Here is a 28,000-nt window from a genome sequence, read left to right as displayed (position 1 = left end):
AAGTGAGCGTTGTAAATCGGACACTGCAGAATCTTTAAATAATAGTTCCATGCTGGATCTCCAGGTGTCGTAGTCTGTTTTGTTCTGAGGACGAGGCACTCTTCCTGAGAAAACTCTGACACGTTGTGCAGAAAAGAGTTCTGTGCTGTCTTCGTTCTTTACTATATGTTCCACTATAAAGCGTTGGATTTCAGGTGGATTCAAATCATGCTGCGACATAGCTGGCAGTGAGTGTCGTGGTGGATTCAAATCACTGGGATCAGATTTGATTGTCGGCTGGCCTCCACTGGGGTTCTCACCAGCGGCACCTGGGATACTTTGATGACCAATATTGATGACAGAGGGCAGTGTAGTGACTGGTGCAGCAGTTAACGGCGCCCTCTACCTGTCCTCTGTTGCATTCTCGGCCTCATCAGAACTAGGATGGAGCTGGCCAACAGTTTGACCAAGCAGAGGCATCACCCTATTTAATACCACAGAAAATCTTGCCCTGTAAGCTTTGCTATTTTTTGCAACTCTTCCAGGTACGTTTTAGTTTCCATTTTGCCTATTCCTTCTGCACAGACCATAGACAAATCTAAAATTTCATACGTCACCATGTCATCTTCACAAATATATGTGTAAGGCAAAATCTTTCGCAACGCAACGAGTGGCGCACCTGAACTGAATTCAACCACAATTGATTGATCGAAAAGTGATTTGGACACGTCAAAGAGTTTGATCTTTGAAATTGAACCAAAATGTTTCAAAAATTGAACAACTTCATCATCAGTTTCTGTTCTACTCGCGTCTTGTATCAAAACCAAGTTAGGGATTTTAATACCACGTTTTTCTAATGTTTCCATGTCTTTCTCCAATGTAAAAAGAACCATTTTATTCAACTTACTCCACTCCTAGCTAGCTCACCACAAATTATGTAACCTATACGTTTATCAATATTTGAAACACAGTAGATATTTAATAGACACAGGGCTAATAATTGATGTTATTTCCGCTTGATCCACAGCAGTGAAGCAGTCTAATGTTACAGAGGTTTCTATGGATGCCTCCATTTCTACCGCTTCAGCCTGTTCTGGGCTGATAGTAGGAATAACTTGATTTAATTTATGTCTAATATTTGAGATTTTACTATCGAAAAATGTAAGAAAATCATCAGAGCTGAGAGAAACAGGAACTTGTGGTTCTAATGAGCTCTGACTGCAAGTTAATTTAGCAATAGTGCTAAAAAGAAATCTTGGATTGTTTCCATTCTCTGATATTAAGGTTGAATAGTACTGGCTTCTAGCTCTACGCAGAGCTTTTTTATAATTTAATAGGCTATGTTTCCAGGTATTCAGAGACTGCTCTGAACCTGAGCGGCGCCATTCTCTTTCCAACTTACGGGTTTCTTGTTTAAGAGAACGAGTTTCAGCGTTAAACCACGGTGCTACTCGGTTTTGTCTGACGAACTTAGGTTTCAAGGGGGCAACAACATCGAGTGTACTCCTGAGGGCTTGTAAGGCATCATTAACAAAGTGGTCATTTATACTAGGACTGATGCTATGGGAGCTGGACTCAGAGTATTTTCTCAGAATATCACTAAGTACTGGCTGAACTGTGAGTTTAAATTCAGACACAGAACGGTCAGTTAAGGTTCTTCTAAGCTGTTTCTTATTCACTGGGGCAGAAGGATGTTCCAGTGTAAACTGGAAGGTAATCATAAAGTGATCAGAAATTATGGGGTTAAGAGGAAGGACACTCAGCTGGTTGATCTCTATACCATGGGTTAGAACAAGGTCCAGGGTGTGCTTATGACAGTGAGTGGGTTCATTCACACTTTGGGTGAAACAAACATCATCTAATAAAGCTGCAAAAGCCTTTCCTAGACAGTCACTGGGGTCATCAACATGAATATTGAAATCCCCTATTATTATAGTTTGATCAGAATCTATAGGAAGTCGGAAAACTCAGTTAAAAATTCTGAATATGGGCCGGGGGGGCGATAAATAATTATGAGTAAAACAGGTTTTCGAGTTTTCCTGTTAGGGTGATTTATAGACAATATGATGTTTTCAAATGAATTATAAGCATTTTTAACTTTAGGGTTGAGAAGTAAGCTAGACTGTGATAGTACTGTCAAACCACCTCCTTTCCCTGAAATCCTGGATTTCTGATAGATAGCATAAGTGGGTGGGGGGGGGGGGGTGTTTGCTTCATTCAATCTAACATAGTCATCCTGATGGAGCCAAGTTTCTGTTAAGGCTAAAAGACTAAGGTTTTTATCAGTAATTAACTCGTTGACTAAGAGGGACTTGGAGGAATTGGATCGAATGTTTAATAAACCACATTTAATTACATCATAATTGTGCTTGTGAGAACTGCTGTCTGTCACTTTAAGGTTTCTATGACGCGCTCCTTTTACTTGTCTTTCAGCACAAAAGCTAAAGCTAGGGCCTGCTTGACTTTCCCTGCATGGGTATTGCACCAGCACTAACCCTAAGGGAGGCTCAGAGGAGCGTTTTACACTGCTGCTCTGCGCCCGGGTCTCGTCTCTGGATTGTCAGGTTAACAGACTAAGGCTAGCAGAAATGTTTCTAGAAAGAAGAGCGGCACCGTCCCGAGTGGGATGGACGCCGTCTCTCCGCATGAGACCGGGCTTCCCCCAAAACGCGCTCCAGTTATCCACAAAACCAACGCCGTTTTCTGGGCACCATCTAGAAAGCCAGCGGTTAAATTATGAAAAGCGGCTGTACATTTCATCATTGACTAAGTTCGGCAGGGGACCAGAGAAAATTACAGTGTCGGACATTGTCTTAGCCAGTTTACACACCGAAGTTACGTTTAACTTAACCACCTCTGATTGTCTCCGTCGGGCATCATTACCGCCTGCGTGAATCACGACTCGACGGAACCTGGACTTACTCTGAGCTAACATCCTAAGGTTCCCCTCGATGTCACCAACTCTGGCCCCCGGATAACAGCTGACTGTAGCCGCTGGGAGCTCCACGTTTCTAACTTCATAAGAACCTATAACCAGAGTTGAGTGTTCAGTGGGTGTGTCGCTGAGGGGGGAGAACCTATTATTAACGTGGAGTCTCGGGTGCTCTAAGTTTTTGCGTTTAGCACTATGTTTCCTCCCAACCGGTACAAACCCCTGACTGTCTCCCGGCTGTTGGGAGGGCGCTGGGGTGCTAACTAAGTTAGCCCTGGTAGCGCGGCCCGCGCTATGAGTAACGACCTGGGTAGCCGGCTTAGCTTCCACTGTGCGGAGCCGCGCTTCCAACTGCTCCAGCCTCGCCTCCAAGTCTAACACAAGACTACACTTAACACACCTACCGCTATCTTCACTAAAGGAGGCAGGATCGTCACTAAACATATGGCACATGGGGCAGGAGAGAGGAGGAGAGGCGGAAAGACTGGTGGCCATGCTAGATTCTAAGCTAAGGCTAGCGGTGTTTAGGTAAAGAGAAGTGGTTTATTTAGCAAAATGAGAAAAGTGAAAAGTGAACAGCAAGCGGTTTAACAGTAGTGTATTTGCTACTAAAAGGTGCTAGATGTGAATATTAACCCAGATAACCCTTAAAGTAAGCAATAGTAGTCAGGCTATTGCCAAACAAGAGGACAGCAGTCACACACGACTAGAACTGCGAAAGGCTCACCCGGAAATGACGTCACAGGAAGAGGTTCAACCCTAGGAGTGGAGAAAGAGACTGAAGCTGAATTTCATTTGTTGGTACCATATAATTGAAAAAAAACAAAGGAAAGAAACAAATATATTCACACACATAGAATGGCCATACAATATTTACAAGAAAAAAATGATTCACATTTGTAAATTATCCTTTTTTTCAAGAAAGTTCAGTTCTTCAAGATTCGACTCAACAGTTCACTCGCAAGAGTTCATAGTTCGTTGTAACAGCCAAAGTGTCCAACAGAGGGTAATCCAAAGTGAAGGATGGGGATTGTGTGAGTGGAAATATGAATGGCCGTGTAACTTAGTAGCAAGGGAACTGAAGGAAAGAAAAGAGGGTGGCTGTAAGAAGCCTCCTACCAGCCCGACCAGAGCAGGTGGAGTTCATAGGCTGGCTTCGGACTAGTGGTCCAGAGTTCAGGTTTGGTTCTGGGTCCTGGGTTGTAGCTCATCATCCAACATAATCACCTGACCACTTCCGTTCTCTTAATTTTGTGTGCACGCTCGTCTCCGGACAAATAGGCACCAGTAGTCAGCTCCTATGTTCCGACGTTAGTTGAGTTAGTTTTCAGAATGTTTATAGTGAAATGACGAAAAAAAAAACATTTAACGTACCTCCAGCTAAACACCCGAGACTTCCCCACACGCTTCTTCCGGCAACCTTCCCACAGCTGTTTTTATTGGGTTCTGATTGTACGTGCCGAGTCACATGACCGTGTGACGCACCGACGCACACAGTGTGGTGACGTCACCACACAGGATATGCAAGAGGAGACTAAACGCAATTTCCCCCTCGGGGTTACACCTGACTGCCTTTAACACCCATGATGGTTTGTTCAGATTTTGCAGAGTGATGTGAGGGGCAACTCAAAGTGAGCATGATGCTGTTCTTGCTGCAGTGCTAAAACGGTTAAAAGAGTCAGAGTTACAGCGAAACAAAGACAAATGTCAGTTTAACAGGTCCAGTTTGTGTTTCTTAGGTCACACCGTTACACCACAGGGCATTCAACCTACTGATGATCACCTCTCTGCTATCCTCAATGCACCACCCCCTTCTGATGTAGCTACACCTCATTCTTTTCTAGGACTGGTGTCATGGTACAATAAATTCATGCCAAAATTTGCTACCATGGTTGAACCTTTACTTGCTTGCATTCGTCAAAGAGTTGAGTTTCAATGGTCAGAAAACGCAAAGCAGAGTTTTCAGAGCGTATAAAGAGCTCTAGTTGTCAGTCCAGCCTTGGCTTTGTTTGATCCATTTTTGCAGACTTTGTTTCTGCTTCTGCTGCATTTCCTGAGTTGTGTGCCTCATGCTTGCAACTCGAGAAGGGTTTTTCTCGTTCATCTGCTGCATTGCCTGAAAATGTGTGTCCATACTTCAAGTTGAGGGAGGAGTTTTTCGTACAACCTGATTATGTGTTCAGAGGTTCTCGGCTGGTTGTTCCAGTCAGTTTACATCATCAACTAATCATTTTGGCATTGTAAAAACCAAGCAGAGACTCAGAGAATTGTGCTGGTGGCCTGGCATGGATAACCAAGTGACACAACACGTTAAAGGGTGTCAACTCTGTCAAAGTAGTGATAAAACTGCAGTTCCTGGTGCAGCTCCACTTGTACCAGTGCCATTTCCTTCCTCGCCATGGGACAAGGTGGTAATTGATGTTGTGGGTCCTTTTGAGACTGCTGCTTGGGAATGTAAGTATGCAATCACACTGGTGGATAATCTGTTGCGGCTGTGGTCGTATTTGTTTTTTTTAGTTCTGTTTGTTCTGTGTATTTGATTTGAATCAGAGTGGGACTTGTGTTTTTTGTGGCTCTTTGTGTGTGTGTGTGTGTGTGTCTATGTGTGGTTATTTTCAGGTATGCTGGAAAGGGTGTGGCCTCCATTTGGACCATAGCGGGTGGAGGCAGCCTTTAAAAGCACCACATGGACCTCCAGTCTGGGAAAAGGGAGCCTTGCAGCAACAAGTCTCCATTGCAGCTTGGCCCTCTTCGCCATTTTGTTTTGGACTTCACCACCTGTTTAGTTGCGTGTTGCACTTTAGTGTTGCGTTTTAGTATTTTGTAGTTTTTGTGGTGTTGTGCCCACTCTATTTAGTCTTTTGGTTTGTAGTTATGTTAAGTGAAGCTGTAGGGGTGAACTGCCATTTTCTTTAGAACTCGTTTTCTCCTGTTTTTGTTAGTCTAGGGAGGTTAGTGTGTTCTCATTGATTTTCCTTTTCTTTCATTTACAGGTAAGATTGTGCGTTTCAATTTGGTGGGGTTTTGATTGTTATTTTGGCCTTGGTTCACCCTGAAGCCTTTTTACATCACTTTTAGTTATTGCTGGTTGTTTATTTATTTGTAAATGTGTTATATTTTGTATGGAGACATTCGCTTGGTGTTTTTGTTAATTCAAATTTGGTAGCAAAACCTTTATTTTGTATGTTATGCTCCTCTAGGGCCCCTAGACATTAAAGACAACATTATCACAGTAAATGACCAGAAGTGGGATTTGCAGCTTCTGTTATGGCTCAGACAGTGATTTCTTTTCTTACTTAAGTTTTCAGCAGGTTTGGAAATCCAGGGACTGTTATTTCTGTTGATGGAAGTCAGTTTACTTCTGCTGAGTTTGCTGCGTTCCTGCACTCCAGAGACATAAAGCACATTCAAACTTCAGTTTACCACCCTGCTGCAAATGGTGCAGTTGAAAGGTTTCACAGAGTGCTTAAGAGTTGTATTCAGTCTGCCATTCTTGAAAGAAAACCTTGGCGTCAGACTGTGACAGACTTCCTTCAAGTCTATCGTTCCACACCTCATTCTACCAATGAGGTTGCTCCCTGTGAACTGCTTCTCGGGAGAAAAATGAGAACTCTCTTACATGTCCTGCTCGCTGACCCTAGGGACAATGCTGTGACTCGGTTGGCTGACTCAGTAGCAGCTAAACAACCCAAGATGAAGCTTTACACAGATAAGAGACGTGGTGCTCGTGTTCCTGTTTTTCAAGAGGGAAAGTGTGTCCGTGTTCTGAAGCCAACACATGTTCCAAAAGCTCACCAGACATTCTCTGAGCCATTACGAGTCTTAAAACAGTCAGCACAGGGAACTTATTTGTTAGAAGATGGCATGCTTCACGTTTGACTCGTTCCTACATTCCTGTGAAAAATGTTTCTGAAACCCCTGCATTGGATTTGCTTCATGTGGAACCACCTGTTGTGGTTCAGCCAAACAGGGGTTATGAATTTTCTGACAAACCAGAGGTATGTCTGAATAAACCCCTTTTGTAATCGAGGCCAAACTTTATTCATTTTAATCGTATTTGAAAATCGGACCGGACGGAAATGGACAGGAGGAAGGAAGAAAGAGGGATATTAGAGAGGGGGGGTAGGAAGGTGATTATAGGGGGTGGGGGAGAACCATGAAACAGCATAAGACAACAAGTTTCTGGATGTTTATCATTACAGTAAGCTTCAGATGTAATACAAATCTAGAAGGGGCGGGGCCTGTCCACATACATACTAAAATTAATGTTATAAATATACCTGTTGGCTGCCAAAATGTCCACATGTCACCATACAGATAATGTTCACACACACATACTTATGCCTTCAAACCAACTATGTGAGATATTTCATTCGATCAAACAAACTATTTGTGCAAAGGTGAGCTAACACCTGTGGTTAAGTGAGTGTTTATGTTCTTCTAAAATGGATGGTGGAATGTGAAAAGAAGGAGAGAGAGTGCCCAGCCATCCCCACACCAAGACCCCTGCCGCAGCAGCCGCGGCAGCCAGAACCCCCCAACGCCACATGGCAGCAGGCAGGGCCACGGGGGCCCCCAGGGCCAGAGAGCAGGTAGGCATGGGGGGACAGAGAGTGCAGCCCCAGCCCAACCAGGAGAGCATCCCTCCCCGCCGTGCCAGTGGGGCCCAACGCAGGGCCCCACCCAGGAAGAGTGCCCACAGCCCCAGACGAGCACCTCATCACCACCCAGAAGTTCTGGGCATCCCCCTGCCCCAACCCCAGTTACGAGCCAGGACCCCCCAAGGGAGACCTGCTCCGCGCTCCAAGCAGCCACCCACCCGGCCCACGGTTGGTACAGGAAGGAGCAAGGCAGGGGCGGGCCATCCCCGCCCAGGAGGAGGGCACCCAGGAGAAAAGGGGGCCCATAAGGGGTGTTGTAAACATGGCCCGACCAGGCTCGGCCACAGTTGGAAATTTGGTGAGGGCCAGCACTCAGGGGCAAGGACCAGAACCCACACCACAGGGACACGGACACCCCCGGCTCAGGTGTGATGTGATCCCCGGCTTCTGGCCTTGCCAGAAAGCTCAGGGATCCCTCTCCCTGCGTGGAGAGAGGACTGCCGGGCCCAGGAAACCAGCACCCAGGGGACACGGCCGCCATTGCCAAGGGCCCAGTAACCCCTACCAGGGATGGGGTAGGGGACAGATGGTCCGAGTCCCACCTTCCTTGCGAAATGCATGTGTGTTTGTGAGGGTGTGTGTGTGTATGTAACAGTGTTGGGGTGTACATTTGGAGGAGTAAAGGGTGTGTGTACTAAGGGGATAAAGTTAAAATTGGCGGGTGGGGCACTGAGGGGACATCTCCTGATTACTCACAGTGATGTCCCATCACCCTCCCCACCAAGGGGCCCTAAATGTCTGAGGTGCAGTTAAAACCGAGAGAGGGGGGGCCCATTCCATACGGCAACCATGGGAGGGGGACCACTGCCAGGTAGCTCATCCCCCCAAGGTGAATGCAGGCTAGACCCCCCGCCCCCTTACCCTAACATGAGATTTTATGTGGAAAGGGGTAAGTCGGGGACAGCTGGTAGACTGTCCCCTGGTGGTCAAACAGCCGTCCCCCCCCCCCCCCCCCCCCCAAGCATAGGGCCCAGCCAAGTACATCTGATGGAACTCCTGTCACTACAGGTCGTGTAAAGAGACCCCAAAGTTGGCTGGAAGCTTATGTGACATAATATTGTTATGTTATGTATCAAAAGAGTACAGGGAAAGTAAAATGTATTTTGATTAAATTTTTATGTACGTTGCATTTTATTTTGAGAAAAAAGGGAATATGTTGTTTTCTGATGTAGCCACTGGGGGGCGATGTAAGATATAAACAGGAGGAAAAGAAGGAGAAATGGAAAAGAGGAAGTGTATTGCCTTTACCGCCGACATGTTCTGCTACGATTGGATTAATAAAGTTCAATTTAAAAGATTCAGTGTGTGATCTCTCCATGACTTCATAACATATATATATATATCTATATATATATATCTATATATATATATATATCTATATATATCTATATATATATCTATATATATATATCTATATATATATATACATCTATATACATCTATATATATCTATATATATCTATATCTATATCTATATATATATATATATATATCAACAAGACTGGCTATGGATACAGACTCAGAAATGGGGCCAACATCAGTCACCTCCTCTACATGGATTATATCAAGCTATATGCTAAGAGCGAGCGTGCAGTTATGTGCTGTATTGTTTCAGGTGCCTCTTTTCACAGCCTACACCTTGGGTCTTGTCTGGTGTGGTAGATCTGAGCCTCTATCGCTCTGTGCTCAGGGCTTGTTCCTGAGCTGCCAGGATGAGTGCTTCAGTGCTGTCCTGTCGGCCAGCCCTTTCTAGCCATTGGTAGGTCTTCTTGATATCAGCCACTTCAGTTATGGTCTGGTGGTACATCCCATGCAGGGGTTTTTCCTCACATGAGGATCTGTCCTCCAGCACTGTATCCTCTGCTCTCCATTGCCTGAGACATTCACTGAGCACACTGTCAGCTGGGGCCTTGAGCTTGATGTATTCATGCATCTTGGATGTTTCATCCTGGATAGTGGCTTCTACGGTCACTAGTCCTCGGCCCCCTTCTTTGCAGCTAGCATACAGTCTCAGGGTGCTGGATTTGGGATGGAACCCTCCATGCATGGTGAGGAGCTTTCGTGTCCTAACATCCGTGGTCTGTATCTCTTCCTTTGGCCATCTTATTATACCTGCAGGGTATCTGATAACTGGCAGTCTGTAACTGTTTATTGCCCGGGTCTTGTTCTTGCCATTGAGCTGGCTTCTCAGGACTTGCCTTACTCGTTGGAGGTATTTAGCTGTTGCAGCTTTCCTTGTTGCCTGCTCCAGGTTGCCATTTGCCTGAACTACCTTGAATTCCAAGGTACTTGTAAATGTCCTCAATGTCTGCTATTGTTCCTTTTGGGAGTGAGACCCCTCCTGTGTGGACAACCTTGGCTCTCTTTGTCACCATCCGGCTGCATTTCTCAAGCCCGAATGTCATCCCAATGTCAGTAATGTAGATCCTGGTGATGTGGATCAGGGAGTCAATGTCATGCTCGCTCTTAGCATGTAGCTTGATGTCATCCATGTAGAGGAGGTGACTGATGTTGGCCCCATTTCTGAGTCGGTATCCATAGCCAATCTTGTTGATTATTTGGCTGAGGGGGTTCAGACCTATGCAGAACAGCAGTGGGGACAGAACATCACCTTGGTATATCCCGCATTTGATGGACACTTGTGCAAGTGGCTTCCCATTGGCTTCAAGGGTGGTTTTCCACAGCTTCATCGAATTTCCTATGAAGGCTGTTAGAGTCCTGTTGATGTTGTACAGCTCCAAGCATTCAGTGATCCATGTGTGTGGCATTGAGTCATAGTCATGATTCATAGTCTTGTAACCAATCCAGGTTGTGTACAGGTTGGTGTGTCGTGACCTGCAGTCTTGAGTGACTGTTCTGTCAACCAGGAGTTGGTGTTTGGCTCCCCTGGAGTCTCTACCAATGCCGTTCTGTGTGTTGCTCGTGTATTGATCCATGTGCCTATTTATCTTTGTTGCAATGATGCCTGACATGAGCTTCCATATTGTGGAGAGACAGGTTATTGGCCAAAAGTTGGATGGGACTGCACCCTTTGAGGGATCCTTCTGGATCAGGATCGTTCGCCCTTCCGTTAGCCTTTTGGGGTGAGTCCCATCTCTCAGCAGCTGGTTCATTTGTGCTGCTAGGCGCTCGTGGAGTGCGGTGAGCTTCTTTAGCCAGTAGGCATGTATCATGTCAGGGCCCGGTGCTGTCCGGTTTCTCATACCTGAGACTCTTTCTTGCATGTCTCCCACTGTTATGGTTACTTAATGTTAATTCTATGTTCTTTTCTCATAGAGATCAACCACTGGGCATTGCTGTTATATGCTGTCTCTTTCTCCCAGACATTTTTCCAGTACTGTTCAGTTTCTAGCCTTGGTGGGTCTGATCGGCTGTTTTGACCCTGCCACTGAGCGTACAGTTTTGCAGGCTGAGTTGCGAACAGGCTGTTTATCCGTCTGGCTTGTGAACCTCTTTAGGCGGCTGCTCAAGGCTGGGAGCCTTTGTTTGGCAGTTTCAAGTGCTTCAGGTATGGGTATCTGGCTGTATCTCTTAGGTACTTGCTTTCTTATTGTACCTCTTTGAGCCTCTGTCAGCTGACTCACATCCCTCTGAGTTGCCTTGATTTTGGCCTCTAACTGTTGCTCCCATGGTGGGTATTGTTTTCTCCCATGGTTGCTCTTATATCCAAGCATCTGACCCTCACTGTTGCTGAGGTGTAAACCAGTTCATTGGTTTCTGTTATTGTTGTGGTAGGGATTGCGCTCAATGCTTCATTCACATCTTCCAGGAGACTTTCAGGCGGTACATCACTTAACCGTTGTAACTGGTGTCGGGATTGTCTAATGTTCATTCTAGACATGATCTTGTCTTTCAGGTCAGTTGCTGCCTCGCTCAGCGTATCTGTGGTTGTTGGAGCTGTGTACTCAAGCTCGGGGTGGGAGTGTGATATAGCCTCCTCTCTGACCTGCTGTTCCGGTTCCCCCGAGGTGATATTGCAATTGGATTGTACCGCTTCAATCTCAAGTTGTGATAGGAGTTGCCGTTTGTGGATGTTAGGACATTGGGCAACCAGGTGTTTGGCAGTTAGCCTTGATTGTGGGTTTCGAGGCATCCATTCATTCTACATTTTCTGCATGTAACCCCTCTGGGTGGGATTGCTTGAGTAGTAGCATTCTAACAGGACCATGTTCTCACATCTAGTCCATTTCTGTCTTGTTTCAGTTGCCCACTTTCCATCACAATGCTTTGGTCCCCCACCACCTGACGCAGACCTTGTTTGGCCGGGCGACGCCTGAGCAGCCATGACATGTGGTTCATTGTCTCTCATGTTATGAGGTAGGCAGTAGCGTTAAGGGTCTTGCCCAAGGACCCTCACTGGGGTGCATATCTATATATATATGCGCATGACCAATTGTTCATTTTGTTTAGAATACTCATGATTAAATTAACAATTAAAATTTTCTCATGGTTTTCCAGCCGTTTTCTTTTTTGTCTTAACATGATCCCAAACTGAGATTCGTTCACCAGTTAAAGCATGAGAAAAGCGTAAGTATATTCGACATCTCAACGTAATGAGATCTTAAAATAAACTGCTCCAGAACTCTATCACCAGAACCTCTCTCATTGCAAAATAATCTCTGTTTGTACTGGGACATTAGTTCTGATACTTTACCTTTAAAGTAGCAGTAAAAAGGAAGCCATGTAATCGTCATGGGGTTTTATCAACAGTCAACAGCATCTAGACCCACTGGGCTTGATAACTCCTGTCACCATATATAGTTGGGCCTTGTCGTGTGAACTTTCTGCTGACGTCCATGATTGAAAAAGAGAATCTTTGTGTGACCAGTTGAAGCCCCATAGATAGAGAAACACTCTGAAAGGTTTAAACCGTAACCGTTTGTTACATCAATTCATCTTTTTCTGCTCATTACACAGAGCTGTGTGTTCTCTGATGTTTCAAGATGATGGTGGTCACAACTGAAGGAAAATGTGAATTTGGATTTGTGCTTGGAAAAGCAAGATTGGATCTGAAAGCAGAACTCACCTTTCCTTGACTGGAACTATGTGGAGCAGTGTTAGCTGTTGAAATGGCTGAAAAAATCTTTAAAGAACTTTATCACAAAGCCCATTGATTGGACCTTCTTTTTCAAAAGTAAAATTGTTCTCTGCTACATTCACAACAACACAAAAAGATTCTGCGGACAACACAAGAACATTTACATGTACCCAATCCTGTTTGCAGAATATGGAAGACAACTTATTCTCAGTGTCTAAAGGCAAAAACCCAGCCAACCTGGCCACAAGAGGAATTTCAGCATCTAAACGTGCAGATTCTGGTTTAATGGCTCACCCTTTCTTCTCAAATATCCCCGACCTGGAAGATGTGAAAGGCTTGAACTTGTGGATCGTGAGAAAGATGTCAGTGTAAGACCGCTAACAACCTTTGTCCCAAATGTGTGTAAAAAAGAAACTCAACTCAGAAAGATTTCAACAGTTCTTCACATGGGGTCCTTTGCTCAATGCTGTTTCTTCCTTAATCCATCTCATCCACACATTCAAACTAAGGTCTTCTACCCCATGCAGAGAATGGCATGAGTGCACCAAACTGGACATTATTACAAAGGACACATTTCATGTCCACTTCATTTAAAAACCAAAAGACCATTAAGATTTTTTTTTGCCATTTTGCATCAGGAAATTGTATGCACTTGTAATGAATGGTTTGGTTGCTGGTTGGATCCCTCAGAAGTGGGAAGGAGCAAAAGTTCAAAAAATGGAATTAAAGAAATTGGAGAAGAAAAGAGAGCAGAGATACAAAGGGCAGCACGAGTCTTTTAAGGAAAGATGGAGGAGTTGAGCATTGAAGCAGAGGTTGATTTCTACTGAGGCTGATTTGTGCAAGTGTGTTTGCAGCGTGTTCTTGAGATGAGTTTTTAACCTATAAACTCATCAACGTAAGGCATCAACGCTGCTTGATGCCTTACAGTGGCTTTTTCTCCTTCGTCCCTGGTCTTTGACACACTGCCCCTCTGCAGGGGCTCTGGTTATCTCTAGCATTAGGATTCACACCACATCCTTCCATCCAGTAAAGGAGGATGACCAGGGAGTTTTTCTTTCATCACTTAGGTGGGACTGGTTTTTTGTTGTTGTTTTTTTTAAGCAGCACCTTGAGTCAACATCGTATTAAGACATCGCTGTGTGCACATCTTCACACTTTTAGTCTTTTCTTTGCTGGCCCTGGGATTGCTCCTCATTTCTAAAATTATCCTCAAAGTGTGCCACCTCTCCTGTGAGCAGCTGCTAGGATTGTGTTAGGGGATGTGTGTGCGTGTGTGTGTGGGGGGGGATTGCAGAGGAAACACAAGGGGGGGGATAGCAATGGTAATCATCCTTTAGAAGTGTTCGATCAGGGCAGTGTGGCAGATGCATGTGGGCCGCAGCAGTTTGCATCCGTCTCAGTTCCTTTCCTCACTTTTTCTTATCGATTCTGCCATCTTCCCATCCATATCTTCAGGCTGTTGTACATTTTTTGGAAGGGATTAGCACTGTGATCGTGTGTTCATGTGTCTTTTCTTCTAAGTAGTATTTGCACTTGAATCATGGTCTCAATGGAACATGCATATTTGCACGGAAACAGATCTTTTGCAGAAGCACAAGCTTTTTCCATGTTGGTTTACATCAGAATTTGTTGCACACACATCCACAGACTCAAGCACACAACCCCACACACAAGATACAGGTGCACTGTATCCACGAGTAGATCTAAATGGAAAATCCATAGCCACCCCAGGAGTTATTGCTCAGCACCCAACATTTGAAGAATTACTGCATTCACACCATTTGTGCTAACATGTAACATTTAATCACCTTATAGGATATCGGGGAGACAGTTGACAATAGCAAAGTCTTTTGTAGTAGTCTGCTTGGTACCAGCTCTCATTTTCTTTTACGTGAATACAGTATGTGCATCTTAATTTGTCTTGATTTTCTGTATGGCTGTGCATGTTCAGTGTGTCTATGTGTATGAATGAACAATAGCTGCCATGTGTGGTTAATCTCCCCCTCTCCAAAAAAAGTCTCCCCCAGCCTCCAGCTCTCAGGCCCACAAGCCTGGAGTAAAGTCAGGGGGGCAGTTTTGGAAGCCACCCAGACACAACTCTAGGGGATGGCTTGGATTGCCTCCAGTTCTTGCTGTGTGGGGCTGATTCAGGGAATTGCAAGGACACAGCATCTCTGCACAGAGGAGACTAAGACGAGATACAGGATGAGAACAGAGGAGAGTTGACGAAAAGGGAGGGCAACAGATGGTAAGGAATGGGAAGGACACAGAGGGAGGAACAAGAAGACAAAAGTATAAGCTGACAGTTACTGAAGTTAATTGGTGAAACAAAAGTTCCCAGAGTTCCCAGAGTGCAATGGCAAAAGCTAGAGGCATGACATAGCTCAGTTTTTAGGGTTTGTTAACATGTTCTATTAAAAAAAAAAATCAAGAAAATTACCTGTGTAGAACTGTTTGGCATTCAGTGCACATTATACAAATCCAGGAAAAAAACTGGCCAAACCTTTCTCTTGAAGAAAAAACAAGTTATGTATTATGTATTCAAAAACAGAACACTATTAATAATTGGTAAAAAAATGGCGTATACTTGTATAGCGCTTTTCTACCTACAAGGACAAAGTGCTTTACAGTCACAGACCCATTCACCCAGTCACACACACATTCACACACTGGTAGCCGCTCCGCTGCCAAACACAGGCGCCTGCCTACCACCAGAGGCAAGGTGGGGTTCAGTGTCTTGCCCAAGGACACTTCGACTCATGGGCATGCAAGGCGGGAATCGAACCTGCAACCTTATGATCATGGGTCAACCGCCCTACCGCTGCACCACGGCCACCCAGTTGTTGTTGTTACGGCCATGGACAGTACGAGTCTGTCCCTGCTGCCTGCCCCTTTGCTCCTCCTGCACAGGTGCAGGTGTTGGGACAGGAATAAAAGCTCAGCCATCGAGGTGCTTCAGAGAGACTCTTCTATGAAGGTAAAAACGTGTCTAAAAACACGCACTTGAAGGATTGATGTGAGAACTTGTAATATAGAATGTGAAAACTTGTGCATCAAAAATCTGCATCTGTGTGTGAAAATCTTCTGCTGTGAACTGACAAATTTCCATATGTATGTGTTCATTTAGAGTTACAACTTCAGATCTGTGATTACAACTGCTCAAATGTGCTTCTGCGTGTGCTCCAATCTGCTGGCGCAAATCACAAGTGCGCTACAACTGCGCTCTGAATTCTGACACATTCCTTGCGAGAAACTTGTTTCTAAACTGATCTGTCCGATAATGGAACAAGGGGGGGAGGGAGGGTTAGAGGAGGCGGAGTCAACCAATCAGAGTGCAGGACTCGGAGAACTTGGTAGAGTTAGAAAGATCCTCACAGATTCGGACTTCCTGCTTCAATAACTCTTCTGATAAACGTTAAAATGTGACAGAGTATCTCAATCATGTTGTATTAACACGGAGAGTGAACTACAAATGCATTTCTAAAGAAAACAGTCTGTTTTTTCCAGCATTTTAATGAAACATGATCTCTTCGTGCTTAAATGCAGAAATGCAGCTAGACGGCTGCCTACAGGAAAATCATCTTTGTTGTAACATGACAATAGGACCAGGGCTATTGAGCATCTTTATAATAAATGGAGGGTGTGTTCCAACCATAGGGGAATTACACTCCTCAGCCTCCCTGGGAAAGTCTATGCCAGGGTACTGGAGAGGAGAGTCCGTCCGATAGTCGAACCTCGGATTCAGGAACAACAGTGCGATTTCCGTCCTGGTCGTGGAACAGTGGACCAGCTCTACACCCTATCTAGGGTGCTGGAGGGTTTGTGGGAGTTCGCTCATCCAGTCCATATGTGTTTCGTGGATTTGGAGAAGGCGTTCGACCGCGTCCCCCGTCAGTGATGAAAGTCAGGTAAGGAAAAAATCCCTGAACTTTTCTTTGAGCGATATGGCGGGCACAGAGCGAAATTTTGGAAAAATACGTGGTCTTAGATGCATTCTGGTGCATTCTGGCAGCTAGTTATTCACTTCTTTATCAAGAAACTAAGACTAATTGGAGCATCATGATTTGTCATTCAAACCCCTAGTTTGACTCTCCATTAAGGACTTGCTGGTCCTAAAAAAGAATTTGGAAAATTGCTCAAAGTAACACAATCCTACAATCGACGCTTTTCCTTAAAGCTGCAAAACATACAATTGCTAAAATATAGTAACATCAAAGCCCCAAATGGCAAAAAGAACACCAGTAACTATGATATTCTATGAAAATACCTCAGTTATTTATACATTATTTCTGCTTTAGAAATGACTGATGTACAACATCCACTTGCACTGTTTTCTCAAACTATAATTACATCAAAATATGGGATCTGCTTTAAACTATAATTCTATAACATAATACATCAATTCTTTAACACCAATACTAAGTAATCTGGGAAATATCAAAACAAACATACAAACTAAGCTAAACATTGTAAACATTATTTTTTAAGGGAGTGCGGGTCCAAACCATCAAATACTTATAATTAATGTCAACTATACTGAACTAAATCATGGTAATTAGGAAATACTAATAAATTAGATAAAGAAATGTATTCAAAATAAAAACTGAAACTCAAAACTAAAATTGAAATTATTTCAAAATGTGGTTTTGAGATTATTTTACACAAAAAAGTATTTGACCTACACTACCTTAAAAATCTTTTTTTTTCAGCCAAGACCACTTCAATTTGTTTTTTATCGTCTTCTCACAACTGAGGTCGTGACCACGCTCAATAATGACGATGCCTGCCATTATTTTAACACAAATTTGATCGCAAACTCTTCAGATGTGTTTGTGAAAGTTTAGCGTGGGTCCGCCAGTTTTGGTCTCTAGGGAAGCAAGTCACGCTGACCACGTGGTGCAGACAGAGCCAATCAGACCCGTCGACGCATCCGAAAGCAACTAAAACGTCCCGTCATTGGTCAATTAGGCCGGGAAGACGAGAGATGGCCACGACCATAGAGGAAGCGATCTGCGGAGAAATATAGAAAATAAAGCTAAAATTAGCTGATTTCAGACCATTTTTTAATCCGGAAAGCGATTTGTCCGTAGAGATCAGGTCTTTATTTCCCGGAAAGTAAGTTCGGTTTGCTCAAAAACCCGGATTTCCGGGAATTCCCGGAAGACTTTCATCACTGCCCGTGGCATCCTGTGGGGGGTGCTCTGGGAGTATGGGGTCCGGGGAGCCTTACTGAGGGCTGTCCGGTCTCTGTATGACCGGAGTAGGAGCTTGGTCCGCATAGCCGGCAGTAAGTCAGACCTGTTCCCGGTCCACGTTGGACTCCGGCAGGGCTGCCCTCTATCACCGGTTCTGTTCATAGTTTTTATGGACAGAATTTCTAGGCGCAGCCAGGGGCCGGAAGGGATCTGGTTTGGGGACCACAGGATTTCCTCTCTGCTTTTTGCAGATGATGTCGTCCTGTTGGCTTCATCAAACCGGGACCTCCAGCGTGCATTGGGGCGGTTTGGGGCCGAGTGTGAAGCGGCTGGGATGAGGGTCAGCACCGCTAAATCTGAGGCCATGGTCCTTGACCGGAGAAAGGTAGTTTGCCATCTCTCGGTCGGTGGAGTGTCCTTGCCCCAGGTGGAGGAGTTTAAATACCTTGGGGTCTTGTTCACGAGTGAGGGAAGATCGGAGCGTGAGATTGACAGGCGGATCGGAGCAGCGTCCGTAGTTATGCGGTCGCTCTATCGGTCCGTCGTGGTGAAGAGAGAGCTGAGCCGAAAAGCAAAGCTCTCAATTTACCGGTCGATCTACGTTCCAGTACTCACCTATGGTCATGAGCTATGGGTCATGACCGAAAGAACGAGGTCCCGAATACAAGCGGCTGAAATGAGCTTCCTCCGCAGGGTGGCTGGGCGCTCCCTTAGAGATAGGGTGAGAAGCTCGGTCACCCGCGGAGGGCTCGGAGTAGAACCGCTTCTCCTCCACATCGAAAGGAGCCAGTTGAGGTGGCTCGGGCATCTAGTTCGGATGCCTCCTGGACGCCTCCCTGGAGAGGTGTTCCGGGCATGTCCCACTGGGCGGAGGCCCCGGGGAAGACCCAGGACACGCTGGAGAGACTACGTCTCTCGGCTGGCCTGGGAACGTCTTGGGGTCCCCCCAGAGGAGCTGGAGGAAGTGGCTGGGGTGAGGGAAGTCTGGGCATCTCTGCTCAGTCTGCTGCCCCCGCGACCCGGTCCCGGATAAGCGGAGGAAGATGGATGGATGGATGGATATAATAAATCATATGTTTTAACATTTGAAAAAATATATAAGAAACCATACTGGGTCTGTGACACCGCGCTACGCCGGCGCTCAGCGGCCAGCTGTTGAGCTCCGCCATGGAAGGAGATGCGACACAGCAGAAGATTTTTACACACAGATGCAGATTTTTGATACACAAGTTTTCACATTCTATATTACAAGTCCTCACATCAAATCGACAAGTGCGTTCTTTTAGACACACCTGTTTAGCTGTGTTGGTGAAGTCGCTCCCTGGATCACGTTGAGGACCTCTTTGAGCTCCAGCGCCTTCAGCATCGCCAACAGCTTCTCCCCGTTGTAGAAGTCTCCCATCTTCTGCCCCAGAACGCAGTCCAGCAGCTTGCAGATGGGCCAGGTCTGGGGGTAGGTCAGCAACATGATCAGCTGAGTTAAGAGGATGGTATTGGCCGCCACGGCCATCCCGTTGTGGGTGGACAGCACCTGGGGGATGATCACCCCAAAGATGACAATAATGCTGGTGGAGAAGACCACGATGCATTGCTTGGAGGGGATGAGGTTGTCCAGGAGGATGGGGATGATGCTGTTGACCAGCACGTTCCCCAGTGCTTGCCTATGCTGCGGACGGGCTCGATCTTACCCGCATACCGCTTCTCCTTGTCTGTGCCGCAACTCTGGACGATGCACGGCTCCATGGGGTCCAACGCCGTCAGAACCTGATGCAGCAAGGTGATCATCCCGGACAACACAAGCAGACCGCAGATCAGGATGACCTTCAGCCACAAGGGCATCAGGCTTTTTTTAGGTAATGCTATCTCTTATTCACAGTCTTATTTTAACACCCCCCTCCCCACCCCAAGAACAAGAGTGTGAGGTGTAGCTTTTAACAAATGATTACATGAAGACACTGTAGTGGCTAGGTCTTTAATCACTAACTCGTCCACGCAGATGTTGTGATTCTTAATGGTTGCTACAATTACTTAATTCGATATGGGCACAGATACAGATCCTATCAAATAATCCAATTCAGCAAGAAGTTCATCTAATGCTGTGCGTGGAGTGTGAAAATAGTTTTCAAGTTTAAGTATAAGGGATCTTAATTTCAGTTCAAAGACTTTTGATATATCCTGTTCTAATGTTTCCGGTTCTATATCCATCACTGTCAACATTACACTTAACAATATGAGCATGGTGATCAGTTCCACCATCTGCTGAATCTTCTGCTCCCCTTGTTTTAACAGTGCCTACTTTAAAGTCCTGAAGAGAATATGGAGTGTGTTTTCTATTTTGTGGGACTTGAAAATACCATAAACATTTGTTTGAAAAGAACAACCCTTAAACATGCAACTTTATTTTCATGGCTCTTGAAGTGAGTATTGATGTGAAAAAATGACTCTTGTGCTGACGGTATGTTAGTGGTGGAACACAGATGACAGTTAAATGTATCAGAAGTACCACTTTTTTTTTTTACATTTTCATTCACATGTGACCTGCTTAAATGGCTATGAAGTGCATTCCATGTTTTGAAAACACATGGGCAATCAAAATGAGTGCATAGGAGCAGCTGCGGCCAAAATGACTGTGAGATAACCTGTAAGGTTTTAATAATAATGGATTGGATTTATCTGCGCTTTTCCAGACACTCAAAGCGTGTCCATTTTTCATTTACTCTTCATTTATACTTGGTGATGGTAGGCAGTGGCGTTAAGGGACTTGCCCAAGGGCCCTCACTGGCCGGTGTTAACTGCTCACCAATTCAATTGCTTGCTTGTTCATTCCCCCCGGGAATGAAACCCTGGTTTCCTGCATGTCAGTCCTTCGCCTTACCAACCCAGCTACCCAGCCGACGTTTTTAGATGATTATGTCTTGTCAATGCAGGTGTCCCTTTACACATTCACATTCATTTCTGTTAAAAAAGAAAATAAATACATTAGTGTCAATACATTTACACTTAAGAGAGAATAAAATATCACCAAGGACAGGTCACACACGGACACTCTGAACTGTTACCATCTGGACAGCTTTAGAGAACAATTATAGCACATACTGGCAGACTAAAGAACAGCTTTTATCCGATTACCGCAACATCACAAAATAATGATCAAAGTTGTTGTTGTTTTGATAGAGCCAAGGGCAGCTCATGAGGGGAGTCTGATCAGATCAAAGTCTTCTGGGCACCAGCATTTGTTTGTTCTACTGGTTTAGTCCTTGACTGGTCGTGCAGATTTTGAGGCAGATTTTTATTCAAAAGTGGGCATTTTAGACCAGTCTTCCCTCAATTCGGGCAGAAACACATTCCAAGTTGGCCTGCATTGTCTGCACGAGTTCAAGGGTCACGAGCACCCTGCCTAAATGGATAAGACAGGCACAGTGCTTTTGATCCACTTGTGAAAGTTTCTCGCTGTGAGTCTGTACTCCCCGAATGATCTTCCCACTGAGCTTGGACCCTTTGCTTCTCTCCGTCCTCCGCTCCCAGACTGCCGAGAATTCAGTAATCCTCTGATCCCAATTAGGAGGAATCCCAATACCAGAAATCCGAGTAGATATATATCTTCGACATCTTCCACAGACATCTGGGCCAGGCACAGCAGCCTCCACTTGCCCCACGTATCGTTGGTGAATCCAGCATGCAAGGGGTCTGCTTTCCCATTCCTTGGAGTTAAGAAAACTTTGTGGATCAAATTCAGAGACCAGCTGATCAGATCCCTATTCAGAGTGCAAAAAAGCAGAAGGATAAAATAAAGCAGGCTCTGGGGCAGACAGGACAAAAAGGCTTGGGAATGGGTGGAGGAACTGGAGGAAAAGCGTCTGATGCAAGGAGACAATAGGTACTAAAAGGGCTAAAACCGATTCTCTCTCCCCTCTAGTTTGCTACTATCAAGAGCCAATTGTAACAGTCGTCTTATGTCAGGTTTTATAACATACAGAAATGTTTTTTTATTTTAATTAAAGATACTTCTGATCTCTGAAAACTTTTATTGAACACATACTTTTTTTAAAGCATCGACTTATCATCAAAGCCCTAATGTTTATTTCTAATCATGGTCATTTATTTGTAACTACAAAATTCTTTAAGGAATTAACTTTGTTCAAATCACAAATGTCATTTTTTGCAATGTACAACAGAAGACGAAAGCTTAAAACTAGTGATAAACCATAAAATATTTTCCCTAAAGTTTTGTACCCAAAATGTCATGCAGAAAAAAAATGCATTAATTGATATATGTGCAAAGTTTTGCATTATTGTGTGTGTTCTTACAGATTTGTGTGTTGTAGTTGTGAGTCTTACTTATTTCAATGGCATGGAACAACAAGTGAGTGTGTGATTGTGTTGGCTGAGCTCAGTGTGAGCAAATGCTAAAACTTACCAACAATCCTGAATGCAACAATAGTGAGCTCTTAAAGCACATAAATGCGCAAATTCAATCTTCAACACTGTAATAATCCAGTCTGTCCTGACCACACCCATCACGGTCTGGATCTGCAGCCAACAGGGACAGACCGCAGGGAATCGTCACATCTGCTGAGAGGATTTTTGGTTCAATCCTTCTCTCCATTCAGGACCTGGACCCGGTCAGGAAGCGGGCTGGGGGAATCTCGACACATCCCGAACACAATCTTTTCAGCTGTCCCCAAGCTGTCCCTATGATGAAGTCCTGAACAGTCACAGAGCATGGAACATAAACAAGAGAACTTTTACACTAAAATAACAGTTGTATTTATCATAATCTTTTTCTTCATATGTATATGTACACAAATACTGTATTTATTTATACATAAAAAAAACGAAAAATGTCCCTGATTGCCACCAGCTGACTTCACTCATCTCATTTGCCTTGCTGCTTAAAAGGAGACCTCACCCATCAGTTCAACGCCAGTTCGTTACCCCTTATGGTGACTAGCCCTGTCCAAGTTATGCTCCATAACTTTATGCTTTGCTTCGTTCTCGGACTAATTCTATGTTCCTTGTCCCAGGATCATCAAACCATCACGAGAGAAGTCAGCGTGGATAACCCACTCAACCGCCCTGGAACCTGGAAGACATCTCGGCAAACGCTAACCGCATTAAGCCCTCCAGCCACGGCATCAGCTACTGTCATGTTTAACATCTTAGCTGTTGGGAATGTCTCCACCCGGACCAAACCTACAGTCTCCACCCGGGCCAGATATGCCAATGTCAACATCAGACACACCTAACTAAACTCATTCATCACTGGAAAAAACTTGAACAAGATCTTCTGGAAGAGGAAGTAAGGAGAAAAACTCCAAACCCCTTAACAAGAAGGGAGTTACTGAGCCAGGTCGCAAGTCTGTATGACCCAATTGGTTTAGCCACACCTACAAAACAAAAAGGGGTGATTCTTGTTAGGAAAGCCTTCCAAGAATAAGAAGGTGGAGCTAAGATCAAAGACACCTGGGACAACCCCCTTTCTGACCACCTGAGAGAAGAAGCAAAACAGCTTTTTGAAGATTACATACGTCTCAGTCACTTCACTTTCCCCAGGAGCCTCACACCAGTAGACTGGGTTGGAAATCCCTGCGGAATAACGTTTTCTGACGGAAGTGACAAAAGCTATGGTGCTGTAGTGTACTTCAGGTGGGAAACAATCAAAGCGTTTAAGTTAGACTGGTTGAATCAAAGGCAAAGCTTACTCCACTTAACCAAAAAGGAGATGCAGTCAAAGCTGAAATGTGTGGAGCTGTCTCTGCATCTCGACTAAGACTGTATGTCGAAAAGCACATTCGCATGAAAATAGACTGCTGGTATCACCTAGTGGACAGTCAAACTGTTCTTGGAGCCATTCAGAGAGACAGTTATGGGTACCAAACTTTTTTTGCTAACAGGATTGGTGAAATCCAAAAGATTGGACCCATAGAAGATTGGTGGTGGATACCAGGAGACTTCAATGTTGCAGACTGCATTACAAGAGGTACTGGACCTGAAAACCTCCATGAGGAGTCTGACTGGCAAAGAGGACCACCATTTTTGAGGAAACCTATGGCAGAATGGCCAATAAAGTCAGCCAAAGAAATTGCTGCCCGTTCCAAAGAAGGAGTTAACAAACTCCTACGAAAAGCTTATTCTTCTGCCATCACAAGAGCTCAGGCAAAAATCAAGACAAATGCACTCAACAATATGGTTCAAGGTAGTCCAGAAAAGACATCTTGTGAGTCTAAAGTGGAGATTGCTCATGTTCGCAGACCTTCAGCTGGATGAGCAGTGAAAGAACTCATAGATGTGACCAAAATCAGCAGTTTGATGCGATTAGTCAGGATTATTGCCTGGCTTTGGAAAGCTGTTGAAATATGGAAACAAAAACTGAAGAACACAAACAGGAGACAAATTAAAGTAGCCCTTTCAAAAGAGGAATTAGGAAATGCAATTAAAAAACTCACACTCACTGTGGAAGAATACCAGGATGCTTTCAGACGTGTTCCACGCTGCACAATAAGGGATGGAATTTAAAGATACCACTCTGAACAGACTTGTTGTGTACAAGGATGAGGAAACGGGACTTCAACTTTGTGGTGGAAGAATCCAAAGCTTTGATGAGGACAAAACAGCAGTGCCCCTTTTGCCATATAACTCCTGGGTGTCAACACTGCTCGCCCGAGAAGCACACAAGGAAAACCATGAAGACATTGCTGGAACACTCATGAGGATGAGGAAAAAGGCCTGGGTTATTAAAGTCAGAAGACTAGCTAAAAAGGTGGTTGATAGCTGTGTGGAGTGCAGAAAGAATAAAGCCAAAAAATGTCAGCAAATCATGGCTGACCTTCCTCCTGAGAGAACACGTCAAGCTCAACCCTTTGAGTTTACCACAGTTGATTTGTTTGGGCCCTATGAAGTTAAAGATGAAGTAAGGAAAAGGGTACGACTTCAGGTGTGGGGGATCGTCTTTTCATGTATGGCTTCCAGAGCTGTTCATGCTGATGTCGTAAGCGATCAGTGAACTGAAGATTTTCTGTTAGCATACAAGAGATTCACTGCCATCCGAGGTCGACCAAGAAAACTCCGGTCAGATCCTGGAAGCAACTTCGTAGGAGCAAAACCAACTCTTGAAAGCCTGTATGCGTTCTTGGATTGATTGGAAAGGTCAGATATCCAAAGTGAAGCTGCGCTGCATGGGACCGATTGGAGTTGGAAGATACACCTTGCCAACTCACCCCACAGAAACGGAGCAGCATAAGCAGCTGTCCGGGTGCTGAAAAGAGCCCTGCACAATCTAGGTGGGGATGGCATATTTACTTGGGGTGAATTCCAAACTTTCCTCTACATGGCAGCCAATTTAACTAATGAAAGACCCATAGATGTAAGAACTCAAACTCAAGAAGACAGTATAAGCTACATAACACCAAACACCTTACTGTTGGGAAGAGCTGGTACTAAGGGTGACTCCTACAGTTTTGACTTTGCAAGCTGTCCATTCCAAAGACTGAATGTCATCCAAGTAGAAGTGAACAGATTCTGGAAGAAAGGGAGCCAACTTGCTGGATCAAACCTCTTTATTAGGAGTAAATGGCACACCAAAACAAGGAACGTGGCTGTTGGAGATATTGTATGGATTGCGGATTCAAATGCCCTGAGAGGCCAGTGCAGACTCGGCAGTTGTTAAGGCAAACAGCTACAAGTTGGGAGTTGTCAGAGATGTGAATATAAGGACATTCTCCAGCTATCCTGTTTCAAACACCAAGGCTAAACCAAAGGAAAACAGGTCTGCAATAAATATTCTAGCCACCATCCTACATCGAGATATTAGGCGCATCATTGTGATCCTACCAGTTGAGGAACAGAGGTCTAACCCAAATAAAGGTGGAGCCAAAGTATGACCTCCTTGGGTTCAAGAACCAGGAGTTCAAGTGGGAGGTGTCATGTTCAACATCTTAGCTGTTGGGAATGTCTTCACCCGGGCCAAACCTACAGTCTCCACCCGGGCCAGATATGCCAATGTCAACATCAGACACACCTAACTCAACTCATTCATCACTGGAAAAAACTTACACTTGCATCTTTGTTTGGTCTGATTCCACTCCAGCTCCAGAAACCAAGCCAAAGACACAACTGGTATGGACTGATATTGAATTAAGAATCTATTTTATGTTGAATGCTGGTTATTGGTTACAATTTGAATGTCATGAGCATTTTGATGTTTGACATGTTAAGTTTTGAAATGTTAAATGGAAATTCTGGTTTATGTCTTTTAAGGTTTTCAACCTATCACCTTCATCTAAAATCAGAGAACTACCTGCCAAAATAAATACAAAGGCAAAGCAAAGTAGATGTGTGATTGAGTTGTTTCCATGTCCGTTGGAAAACATGGTCTGTCTTATCTTATCTAAGATAAGAAAAAAAAAAAAAAAAAAAAAAAAAAAAAAAAAGGAAAACATGGTCTGTCGAGTCAGACAGGAGCTGGGGGAGACCAAAAGACTCGACAGCTATACGTCCTCCTCCGGATCATTTCCTGCCTCGATCATCCCCATCTCTGCAAGAACAAATACACTCTTCTTACCTCAAAACTCACCTGTTCTCGTTGTGGGTTACAGCATCTGGGTTCCACCCACCTGCAGAATCATGACAGTTTCTCCTCCAAGCTCGGGTCCTCTACCAGAGGCCTGGGAGATTGAGGGTCCTGCGCAGTATCTTGGCTGTTCCTAGCACTGCGCTTTTCTGGACTGAGAGGTCTGAGGTCTTTCCAGGTATCTGTTGTAGCCACTACTCTAGCTTGGGGGTTACTGCCCTGAGTGCTCCAATGTGCTCCCATCTGCGTGTGTCCCTTCGCCGGGGTTGCTCCATGGTCTCGAGGGTCTCTTGTCCGCTCTTTCCTGGTCCAGCCGATCGGGCTAGGGAGGATCTGGTTCCCCCATTGAACACACGGTACACTTCAGCAGCATGTTTGCATCTACACCCCCACTTGCACATGTACACTGTCACACTGCTTGTTGTCTGCTTTATCCCTCGCTCCTAACCCACTGTGTATTGATGGATGCATGACAAATTTCTCGGTATGCCCCATGGTCATTTATAAAAGCTTATCTTAGTGTGAGAATTTCATTCTTGGATGTTCTTGGATTTCATTCTTTGATGCTCAAAATCATAACCTACTCCGATTAGCAGTTTGCCACTCGTATCCCTTTACTTTCTCCCCCTCTGTTTTTCTTTAATTCCCCCCCCCCCCCCCCCCCCCGTTTTTTTCACACTTTTTCCCTCTCGCTTTCCTCTGTTGACTGGAAGCTTTCACCTCTTATCTGTTGGCTCAGTTGTTGGACAGGACAAAAAAAAAGCACAACATGCAAAAGTTTGGATGTGTGTTTTTCGTGGGTAAAATGCAAATGCCGCCGAGACCAACTCTAGGATGACATCATGAAATCCACAAGCAGCAAAAGGCGGTGCCTCAGAGATCGAGTCGTCTTATTTCTGGGTAGGAGAATGAGCTGAGAAAATAATTCATGTTTCATAAAAAATTAAGAGACGCATGATATGGGCCCTTTAAGCGAATGAGGACACTTTTTCATTATATTTTCATTTCTTGGAAAGGGTCTGTTTATATTCATGACCTCACCTCTGATTAAGCTGTTTTTGATGCTGTTGTTGACTTGGTGGCATCAGTCTTTAGTTCAAAGGTAGTAGCTGTCAGGAAAAGTGGTCCCCAACCTTTTTTAGGCCACAGACCAGTGTAATGTCAGACAGTATTTTTACACACCAGCCTGTATGAGGTTGAAGTGAGCTTTCCACTTTTTTTTTTCATTTTAGCTTCCAGTTTACCTTAACTCTGAAGGTAAAGTGTAACTTCTTACTCTATTTGCACACTAGCTTTCATGCAAGAACCAGCAGGAAATTGATGAATTAATCATTATCTGTAGATACTGTACTTGTTAGAATTCAAAGTTCCTTTCACCCTGCACCTAATTAATTTCTGCAGTACTTGGGTGTATTTATTATCTTTAAAGAAGAACACCTGCAATAAGTACAGTATATATATTATGTTCATAGCTGCAAGCTGTCCTGAATGTAAGCTGACTGCAGCAGTGAAAGGTTTGACATTTGAATGGCAACAACACCCAATTTGTAATGTGTTCACTCAGTTTGAAATAGTCTTAATTGCACTGACTTAATAACCCTCTTGACACCAAGAAAAAGCTAC

General features: G+C 44.5%; 1 pseudogene; it reads right to left on the bottom strand.

The window, feature by feature from the left end:
• Positions 1–18,998: 18,998 nt before the first annotated feature.
• LOC110015005 overlaps positions 18,999–28,000 on the bottom strand; it is a 41,758-nt pseudogene continuing 32,756 nt past the window's right edge.

Source organism: Oryzias latipes, chromosome 4 (assembly GCF_002234675.1).
Source record: "Oryzias latipes chromosome 4, ASM223467v1".
Classification (NCBI taxonomy): domain Eukaryota; kingdom Metazoa; phylum Chordata; class Actinopteri; order Beloniformes; family Adrianichthyidae; genus Oryzias; species Oryzias latipes.
The sequence above is the reverse complement of the archived record's forward strand: the minus strand, read 5'-3'. Positions and strand labels throughout refer to the sequence as shown.